The sequence below is a fragment of the Cydia pomonella genome, chromosome 4, assembly GCF_033807575.1.
Source record: "Cydia pomonella isolate Wapato2018A chromosome 4, ilCydPomo1, whole genome shotgun sequence".
Classification (NCBI taxonomy): Eukaryota; Metazoa; Arthropoda; class Insecta; order Lepidoptera; family Tortricidae; genus Cydia; species Cydia pomonella.
Genome location: NC_084706.1, coordinates 12,833,002 through 12,844,719, shown reverse-complemented (window position 1 = coordinate 12,844,719; position 11,718 = coordinate 12,833,002). Strand labels below are relative to the sequence as shown.

The 11,718-nt window shown below is 36.3% G+C and overlaps 1 pseudogene; it reads left to right on the top strand.

Annotated features, from left to right (window-relative positions):
• The first annotated feature begins 5,323 nt into the window (after positions 1-5,323).
• On the top strand, positions 5,324-7,432 carry LOC133517116 (uncharacterized; annotated as a pseudogene).
• Positions 7,433-11,718: the final 4,286 nt, after the last annotated feature.

The window sequence follows — 11,718 nt, the reverse complement described above, 5'->3', positions numbered from 1 at the left end:
TTTATGTTTCTTTCCTTTTGTCCGTGAGTATTTCGCACTCGATGGTCTCGTCCGACAAAATCGAAACGCATCCACGAATTGCTCTGTCTCGGCCTCTGCAATAATTAACTATAATTGTACCTCTATAGCGGTTAAGCATACGAGTAAATACCTCAAGCAAGCCAAGCTTTTAAGCATTGTAAATAGTTATGTGGCGGTAGGTACACAGAACCATCGGGGCATGAGTGACTCGCACTTGGCCAGTATTTATTGTATAAAGTATTTTATCCCCGAAAAACAACTGCTGTTCAAATTAAAACTTTATCCTCAATCGAGCTAGTAAACAAATTCAAAGAATTTTTAATATACCCCGAATTTTAAAATATTTCATTAAAATATGTCGTAATTCGATTTATAAAAAAGTTCATACACTTACATCATTTTGGAACTTAAAATATTACACGTATTGAAATAAGAATTAGGACTTTTTCACTAGTGATGTAAAATGTAGAAGGTGAAACTAACATGGTTGTAATTTTGTATCTTGTATGTTACAATCAAAACTCGTTGTAATAAAAACTCGTTGTAAAATGCATTTTCCGTAGTTAAAACAAGTTTCAGAATAGTTTATTAGATTTAGCAATTTAGCACGAATCTTTAAAGCTCTTGCATACCGGTGCGAATCGGTCTGCCATCGGAATTCAAGATCACCGTGATAGATGATTGATGGACGTTTCGATTTATCCAAATTGTTTTTCAGCCTAGCGTTATCAAATTCAGTGCTATCCTGTGATATTCAAAAAACATCTGTATTTTAACCAGATTTCAGCGAAGCAAAAGGAGGATCATAGTTTTGATCAGTATGGGTGTCAGTGTGTTAATTTGTTCCCGCATAACGTCTAAAATACCTATTATAATTGAACAAGTGATGTGTCGATTGAATACTCATACTCGTAACTATCCATTGGTTATAGGGACCTACCTATGTAACGACATAGGCTATTGTAAAACAATACAGGCAAGTTGTAACTAAATGTTTAGGGCAAGGTGGCATATGACCAAGGTTATCCTCTGAATATTCCTATGAATATGTATCAAAATCAATATATGACGATGATGTACCTATCCAAAATGTGTAACTTTTTATCTACTCAAGTAATGGATGCAGGTAATTTTAAGCATACCACCAGATCTATCCTGAAGCTTAGAGCTCTGTGTGGTGTGTGCTGATACAGTTTGTTTTTTTGTGGATTTGCGAAGTAAAAATTTAAAATTGCCCATTTGAAACAGTTTCCTCAGCCTATGTGGATTATAATAAAATGACAATGTGTGCAAAGTAAACAGCCCGTGAAATAATTAAGGCTCCCAACACATTATCTTTTTTCAAATTATGTGTCATATAAAAAATTTAATATAATGTTATATTCATCTTGACTGCCGACTACCAAAAAAATGTAGTTACTCGTATTTTAGTGATGTACAAGAATTAAATTATGCAAATAAAGACAGACCACAGACAGTATGTCTACCGCAAATCAAAGGAACCCTTTGATTTGCGGGTCGACTTTGATGACAACTAATCGATTTTGACTTTTTATGAAAAATAGCATCGGTGAATGGATATAATGTAGGTACATTTTTTTTTCTACCGCGCTAAACTGAGGTAAAATGCAGCAAGTGCATTTGCTGCCTTTCTTGCCCGACATTTAATTACTTTTTAATAAATAAACTTTTCTTTAAAGGTTTCTAATTTCTAATAATAATGTCTCTTTCAGCTGACTGGGTGTTATTGTCCATATGAAAATTTATACATAAAGTACCAAGATGTGGGTCTGGTGATCAGTTCGCAAATGAGAGATTCGTTTTTCTGCTGGCTGGAGGAGATGTCACCTATCAACTGAAGCCTTAGCCTTTCTGCGGTGCTCCGCGGTGTTGGGACGGACATCTGCTGCGGTGATTGGCTCCGGCACAGCGGAGGAGGGCACGACGGGTTTGAGCTGGTGCGACACTTGTCCAGAGGTCGGTGAACATTTTCTCTTCATCCTTGAAGCGTAAATTCAAAATTAAATTAGTAAATTCAGCACCAATCTTATGTGATGGCAAATTGACAATAAAACTGGCACGACCCATGCTCTAACGGCTGGCACTCTTATAATAACGTGCTAAAAGTCTAATGATTTACCTGCAGTGTGTTTCCAGTATTCTTATGGAGTAATAAATTATATGTCACAAAGTCTAACATTTTATTTCATATCCTGTACACCGTGTCCAATAAGTTCGAATACAAACTTTTAGCACTTGCTGTATAGACATACGGATCGCTGGCTATAAAATTCTTATTTTAATTTAAAAAGTATATTGACATAAACATAGTACTATAATTTCATAAGTCACGTATTTTTAGTTTGGCTTCAATACACGATGAAGTACGTTCGTGAAGAAATTATTAGAAAATTCCTTAAAGGCGACAGGCCATGTGCTATATTCAAGGCGTTACAACCCCATGGAATTAAACGGAATCTGGTTTATACTACTATAAAAAGGTATAAAGAGATCTCTTCTACAGAGGACAGGAAAAGATCCGGTCGGCCCCGCTCAGCTAGAACTGAAAAAGTGGTAAAGGCTATAAGAGAGCGAATTCGGCGGAAAAAACACCGTTCTATTAGAAAATTAGCTGCTGATCTGAAAATTTCCAGGGGATCTGTACATAATATATTGAAAAAAGATCTTGGATGTCATCCTTATAAAAAACGAAAAGTACATGGCATTTCAGATGCAACCAAGAAAAAGAGAGTAGAAAGATGTAGCACCATACTTTCTTGGCACGCAGGTGACGAATTTGTTTTCTCGGACGAGAAACTCTTTGTGTTAGAGCAGCCTCATAACGCCCAGAACGACCGGTTGTGGGCAGCACGGATAGAAGACATTCCAGAGTATGAAAAGAATGTGCCTAGGTTCCAGAGCTCACCATCAGTGATGGTTTGGGGTGCTCTTTGTAAGAGGGGCAAACTGCCTCTAGTTTTTATTGATAAAGGCGTTAAAATCAATGCGGCATACTATAAATCGGAGGTTTTGGAGAAAAATGTTGCCCCAAATTTAAAAAATATGTTTGGAGACGATTATTATGTTTTCCAACAAGACGGAGCTCCGTCGCATACGGCAAACGCTGTTCAAGCTTGGTGCAAGGCTAATTTGACCGATTTTTTGCCGAAAAATGAATGGCCACCAAGTTCTCCAGATTTAAACGTACTAGATTATTTCGTATGGTCATACATGCTCTCGAAGCTAAATAATTATAAAGTCGCAAACCTGAGCCATTTTAAAAAGGTTATCGTGCAAATTTGGGACGATATGCCGATGGATGCGGTGCGTGCCGCTTGTGACTCTTTTGAGAAACGTTTGAAACTTGTAAAAAAAGTTAAAGGTGGAGTTATTCCAAAACATTTGTTGTAAATATTATATATAAATGTGGCTTTCATTTAATATAATTTTCATAATATAAACTACGCGTACATTTATTTAATTAAGGATCATAACTGTATTCGAACTTATTGGACACGGTGTAGATGTCCTGAATGGTTGGTGGAAATAGTTAGTTAGCACCTGCTGCTTTGAAGTCTTTTTTATAGGTTTAAAATTTGGTCAATTTAGTATCATTATTGTTCCGTGATTTTCCTCTGGGTAAGGCCAGAGCCGGGTAAGGAAAACTCACGTCACAATAAATTTAAATAAAATATTATCGTTTTTTATGTACATGCGTTAAGCACAGTTTGAGTTTGAATCAATTTTTAACTTAAATATGAACAAAAGCACAGGTATTGTACAAACAGCATCACTGTTAACTGTCCTTATGCCTTTTGTAATAAAGTCCACCGATATACAGTTAACAGTATGAGCCACCGTACCTATGCAATATAGGTTTTTAATATAATCGGCGTATTTTTTGGCGGAAAATTAATAGGGCACCGTGCTTTTTGTACGGAAGTATCTTTTTGTTTCGAAACCCTAAAAGGATATTTATCAATAACAGTAGCCCTAAAATATGTGTGTAGTGACTATTTATCATCATTGCCATTATCTTCTTGAGCCACTGCGAGCTTTTTTGCGACCCCCATGGTCACGCCATGAAAAAAAAAGCGCAAAAACTAATTCGATAAAATAGGTATATAATGATCAAAGCTCCTCCAACATTTCATGAAAATAGATTGAAAAATGCAACCCATCGAGCAGCCGGACAAACGGCGTACATACGAAGGCATATTTGCCCAAACGAAAACGGAGCGCTTCGCTTGCTTTCGATTGCTCAGTCAATAACTGGACTTGTAGTATGAAGGCATATTATCATATATTGTCATATGAGTATAATTATTAATTTGTTGTTTTAACGATATTTTCGAACCATATACTTATTAGATTGTGGTCGAGTAATCGTAATAATACAATATGACATCGTCGTGAATCAATTAATGCACATCGTAGATTTCCACCGTGACACGACGTCCTGCAATGTCCAGACACGACGTCGTTTTGTGCCACGACACGACATACCCACGATACGACGTATCGCGTCGTATCGTGGGTATGTATGTGGGCCCTAAAACCTGATTATCTATTAACGATTACGAATGAAGAACTTATTTAATAGGTTAGATTAGGTTAGAACTACGACCCTTAAAGTACCCAAAACGCTGCCAGTAAATATTAAACGGAAATAGATGTAATTATACTTTAAAAAGTGTCCATTCCTACTAGTAGCCGATGCCAGATTGATTGAGTTAGGTTAGAACCAAATCTCCACTAATTCAAATGACTTATTTGTTTAGGTTTGGTTAGATCTGCGACCCTCAAACAAACTGAACATAATTATTATAATTTTTTATTTATTTATAGTGGGCGGGGCAAACTACAAAAAAAATATTAAGTTACAGGACATCTAGCTATCAATGGGATGATGTACTAATCACAACTAAATATCAAATTCAGTTCATACTTAAAATGAGATTGGAATGTGCATTTGGAGGCGGGAGGGATTCAATTCATATCCGGATATAGAGCAACGACAGCCCGGCAACTCTGGAAATTTGGACGCAGAATTTTCCATATTACCAGGAAATGTACGAGGATATTTGTTTTATGGCTCAGGTAAAAACTAGATTGGTATTGAGCATTGATTTAATTTTAAAGAAGTTTAATCATGTTCAAATTACAAATCAAAATATTCAAGCAAACCGAAATTAAAGATTTTTTCCCTGTATACAATAATATATTGGATAAGCCAAGCCAAATCTACGTATTAAAAGTTGCAATAATTTAAAATACAGTTGCTCAAAAAGTGGTATATCTTCATGTAGCTGTTTAATAGTGGGTTAACGCGAAATTACAGTTTTTAAATTATATTTATTCGACCAAACACCAAACAAAATTAAGTACCAAGGACTAAGAAAAACAAGTACAATAACAAAACTTAAAAACTTAGGTCCCCTAGATCTGACCCCTGCTGAAAGGTGCCCATAAGGCTGGCCACATTCCCACGCTGAATAGCTATGGCTATTCTTTGGCCTTGGAATGAGCCAGCTAGGGTCACCCGTAGACCCAATCAGCCTTTTTTTAAGGCTCTGAAAAAGTTTATGGGCGTCACGATCATTATATTTAAATTTTATCCATTTTATTTAAAGGCAAATGGCAAGGGCGTACTTCAAGCAAAACCCTAAAAGATTAAAATGGGTTCGATAGAAAAAAAACACAAAAATGTCTCATCTCTATATATCCCTTCCTGTCAATTTTTGAATTTATTCGAGTTGATAATTAATAGTGTTTTTTTTTGTCTTCCAGCCTTTCCAGTGATGAACCTTAAAATGGAATTTTCTTAGTATTCCGGTTTTTAATATTCCACTACTTTTAGCGAATAGTTTTTTTTTCACGATTAAGAGAATTCACAGCTCTCCATTTTTATTCATCAGTCATTATCTTTGGTACATATTGTGGTATCCTTATTGTAAGTAGCAAGCGGTGGGATGACTCGGTTCAGCAGGCAATTTTGGAGAAGAAGAAAAGATTCAGAGAATGGCAACAGTCTGAATCACCTTTGAATTGCCGACTTATATACCCCATCGCCGGATAGGAGATTCGCAGATGTCTTCGCGGCATGAAAAACCGGAAAGCTATGGGCCCCGACAACTTGCCGATAGAAGCGTGGAAAGCGATGGGCGATCATGGTATTGACCTGTTAACTGAGCTTTTGAACCTCTTACTAACCAGCCGACGGATGCCCAATTCTTGGAGGTCAAGTATCATCTGTCCAATTTTCAAAGACAAAGGTAGTGTACAAGACTGCGGAAGCTACCGAGGTATTAAGGCTATGTGTCATACCATGAAGCTCTTCGAACGTATTATCGACTAAAGGCTGCGGCAAGAGTGCACTGTCTCGGACTGTCAATACGGATTTTGACCTGGAAGTGACACTATTTATCCGATACTTGCCCTCAGAACTCTGACCGAAGCTTACAGGAATAAAAGTAAGGCCCCTTCACATGGCATTATTTCTCGATCTGCAAAAGGTTTTCGATTATATCCCACGTCAGATGATCTGGTGGGCACTGAAGGTGAAGACCGTGCCACAAGTCTACATTGACATTATCCGAGACATGTACCGCGCTTCGGTTTCTGTAGTGTGGGTATTCACCAAGGCTCCGCTCTAAGCCCCTTTCTGTTTAGTGTGGTGTTTGACGTTGTCACGGCGGAAATACAAGACCCACCGCCATGGTTGCTCATGTATGCAGACGACATCGCACTGGCAGACGAGGACAAACAGGTATTAGAGCGAAAGGTGAACCAGTGGAAGGGCTCGCTAGAAAATGGAGGTCTGAAGCTAAATGTCGCGAAGACCGAGCACATGGCCTGCGGAAGTACGGATTCCACTCCCATCAATATAGGGAACAAACCTGCCGTGAAAACGGAAAAGTTTAAGTACCTGGGATCAGTACTGCATGAGTCCGGGACAAATCAGCGCGGCTTAATCTAAATGGCGGGAAGTCACAGGAGTCATCTGCGATCGCAAAATACCATTTAGACTCAAAAGGCTAGTGTATAAGTGCATTATCCGACCAGTCCTACTTTATGGCGCCGAGACGTGGCCGGTTCTTGGAAGGCACGTTCAGGAGCTTCGCGTTACAGAGATGAAGATGCTGCGGTGGATGTGCAGCGTAATGCGCGCTGACCGTATCCGCAACGAGTACATCCGTGGCAGCCTCGCAGTCCGTGACGTAGCGGAGAAGCTCCAAGAATGTCGCCTTCTGAGGTTCGGCCACTGTCTGTCATGATCTGAGTCAATTGTGTAATACCGAGTTTGTAGAACTAATAGTCTTGATATTTTATTTATTCTACCAATTCTGTTTAGCAAAGTTATATTTCCTAGATCTTCCTTGTCTTATTCATATGCATCTACACCAACAGAATCCTCTTCTTGATAAACCTTTGAACTGACCAACATCCAAAATTTTAATCTCATGTAGAGTTAGAAGCTTGGTTCTACATGAGATCTAACTTTTGGACAGTGCGGGCCTTCTGGTTTCATCTTGGCAACATTTTACATGAAAATGTTTTTGGTGGTGTTGGTTTTCTAGAACTATATAGTTTTAGATGGCATGATTGGTATGGAAATACGCTGACACTTGACGATGATTCAGTAAGTAATTCTGAAAAGAATCAAACTCAGAATTGGATCAACAGATCCAATTCAGAATTTGGTCAACAGACCAAAATTGTATTTCTTTCTCTATTGAAACAAAGTATTTCGTGTCTAATAATATACCTTGGGGACTTGCATCAAAATGTAATAGTCTAATTGCGATAATTGTCCAGTAAATAGCTCCTCGGTTTTTTCTTTCAATGTGGGCTTTCCGCTTTATTGTAGTTTTGTCACGATTATGACATTCGGTAGGTACTCCAAGAGTTGACAGTTCAGTCATCAGTTCTTCTTCAGCAGCTACTTTGATATTGACCATTCTCACTTGTTGCAATTAGCGGCATGCCTTAAGCCATACCATTTTTCAGAAAAGCATGTGCAGATTCTCGTGTTCCCCAACTTATCCATTCACCTTGGTTTACTCCATTAATCAGTTTTTTGGATGTAATAACATCCGAGAGGTACATATATGTCTATGTACATAGATAAGGTACGAATAGTCGTTTAAACACATTTTCATATATAGGTATACTTACAAATGCCATCACCTGAAACACATGGAACCATTGAAACTTTGAACAAACATTGGCACTCGATTGTTTCACGTCATACATATTAATTTCAGGGTTCATTTCAATATCAACAAACGGAGTCAAACAGCTGAACACAGCGGGTCGCGGTTGGGCGCCCCTTACTAACGTATTGGTGGCGGTAAAAGTTATAAGTTTCGAGCGGTTGATTTGTTTTAAATATCAAAATGATCAATATAATAAAATTAGTTCTAGTTATGGCATTTGGCATAATACCCGAATGTTTAGCTGCTTTCGCAATTTAAACACTACCTGCAACGATGTGCTCAATATGATTACTTAGGTGTAAGTGTAAACAACTATATGATAACAAATAATAAAAATCATACACTTTACAATAATAAGTGCCAATTTATTATTTTTCTCCAATATACTCGGAAATGTTCACATTATTGTAGCAAAAATAGTACGGGAAGTTCTTCGTTATGGTCAAACACAAATTAAAAAAATTCAAACCATTATTGTCGTGTTTTAGTGGACGGGAAAGTTATTAATGTATTGTTTTTTACTTTTTAAAAACATGTATCCACTAAGAAAGACGCAAACAGCCAATTAATATAAATAGCTGCGGGCCGCGTCTACACGACCCGGTCGGCATCATTTCAAGCTATACGAGTAGGTTAGAGTCGTGTAAGACCGACGTGTATGTTGGTGCGAATACTGCTTAATAAAATGAAAGACTGTATAACTTTTATATTTTTTTAAGGATCTCATACGTGCAAATACAGCTTATATTGCACAATTATATTGAATGAGCGAATATTGAATGGTACTGAATGGCAGAATAGTTGTGCCTTTAACCTTAAAAAAATAATTAAAGAGGGAAATTGATTTTGACGTTTTTCATGTGAAGGTTCGATTTGAGTGATGGTTCATGTTTAAATTATGATTATTTTACCTGATTTCCTCTCATGTTTGGAGAAAAGCACTATATAGGCCTCGGCAGGAACAGCAATTCGTGGATTCGTATTCTTTGTCTCATCCACGAATTGCCATTTCCCGGCCTCTACAATAATGTACAGTCAGCATCAAAAGTAACGGATGAAACAACGCGCCAAAAGTATCTGATATTCCGGATAACTTTTCCAAATACAGATAATTCTCTAAAAATCACCTTCAAAACTATATCTTTTACAGTCTAAATTGGTCTACATATAGAACCATCAACTTTTGTTAAGCTGTTACAGAATGGTAGATACTTTTGAAACCTTGTTTGATCCGCTACTTTTGATGCTGACTGTACTATTATAGTCGCCAAACTATAATTTCAAGCTCCCTATTAATTTTTTGTGGCTTGAATTTGCTGCCAATTTTTTAAACAATACGATACTTTTTTTCTCTCTCTTTATTTTGGCACAAACAGTGATTACAGAAGAGTTACATTTGAAAATATTACATATAATATTGACAATACAGTGCCGAAAACGTTATAGATTAAAGTTATTAATTTTGTTGCAATGGACCTAAATTAACTTAACTATAAGAAGAAGATGAGTAAATGGCACTTAAGTCATTAAAAATTTTTACTTAATATCTAAGCGTGTTATTGGTATATTATACATTTATATTACTCACTTATAATTGTATCATTCGTAACTTGCGAATTTATTATTAATTTTGTTTTTCAACCCTGTAAGAATGGTATTAAAAAGGTATATTTCATTAAATTCTCTTTTGTAAATGTACATAGTACGGGGAATAAAACTGTTTCTAGTTTAGTTCTTTTGACGGATGGGTAGTAAATACGAACATATGAAGGTTACGATTAGGGCGAGCGGGAAGTCTGGTTTTAGTGATAAAGTTTCATTTTGAGAGTAATAATGGGCAATCAACTTCGTTATTGACAATTTTATAAAGGAAGGATATATCGAACAGCTTGCGGCGGTTTGCAAGACTTGTGAGTTTGTAGTATGTTAAAGAATGGGCATAATGGTCGTTAGGACGATTATGTCGATAATTTAATATTTTAATAAATTTTCTTCGCGCTTTTTCGATACAATCAATATGGTGTTTATAATATGGACTCCAGATTACATACCCCAGTCTAGAATAGATCTAACGAAAGCAAAATAAAGGATTTTAAGGGTGATATTTTTTTAATGGTTTTGTAATTCTATTTATTAACCCTAGACTTCTAAATGCTCGTTCTATTATACTATCAATATGGGATATAAAGGTTATATTTGCAGTTAATATAGATTTTTAGGCTCTAAAGTATTAATATACGGCCAAATTATATTGTTATATGCCCAATTAAAGTTCCTGTTTAATATTTTAGCACCTCGAATAATAATAAGCCTATTACAAATAATTACACAGCAACTAGGCCAACTAGTCAAACCCGTTTCTTGTCGCTCCCGATGCAAAAGTGCCCATAATGCTCTCAGCATTACCACTCTGATGGCTTTGAAAAGCTTTTGCACATAAGTTGCTCGGGACACCCTGGATTGCAAGTTTTTATACCTCTACAACGTTATTAATATTATAATCACCGCTATACTGCTCACAATTGTGGCAAACAAAATTGACAGGTAGACGCGTGTCGCGTACAGGCATCTCCAATAATTTTATGCATGAATTTCGCCCACAAGAGAGATATAATATTTAGTATAAAGAGGCATCGGGGATTCCTTGTAATCCGTGTGACTCCGGAAGTGATTTTAGTTTAGGTACCTACTTAATGTTCGAAGAAAGATGAAGAAACTTGTATTGAAGGATAACGTACGTACCTAACATAATAAGTTTTTGGCAAAAAAATAATTTTTGGTACAAGATTTTATCGCTGACTGTATTTTTTTTAACAGGCAACTAATTCTCATCGAGACAATTCGAAAAACCCCAAACACAATTAGGTTGCTTTCTTTTATCACAGAGTTCCTATGGCCACCTCCTGTCTCCATCATCAGATCAGCTCGATGGTACCATAATATTGCATTGTCTCCGACTTGCATATGTATGCAAATTTTCAGCTTTATTGGAAATTTCATTTCATTTATTCATAACAATGTACATTGTGTAGAAGTTTTCATACTAAAACTAATACTTATTAACTACTAATGTCTAAGCCATGATTCGAAATTGACGATAAATAATGAATTAGCATACATCGGGGTTTTCAGTGCGGGAATGTTTTACACTAGTCAAAAAATAGAAAAAAACTGTAAAACCGATACTATTTTAACATTTCTGAGCACATTTCGAGCTTACTACCCATTTTTAATTTATAGTTTGATAATTATTTTACAATAAACAAAGCTATAAATACACGAAATCATTCCCGCACCAAAAACCCCGATATAGGTTAATTAGATATTAAAATATCATAAATCAAATTGTCATAAACTACTAAATATGTATGTTTGTCAGTCATAAAATTAAATTATGTAGTAATAGTACAAATTTGTGTAATATAAAGAATGTCGTCAATTTTGAATAATGTCAGAGGTGAATAAAATTAAGCATAAA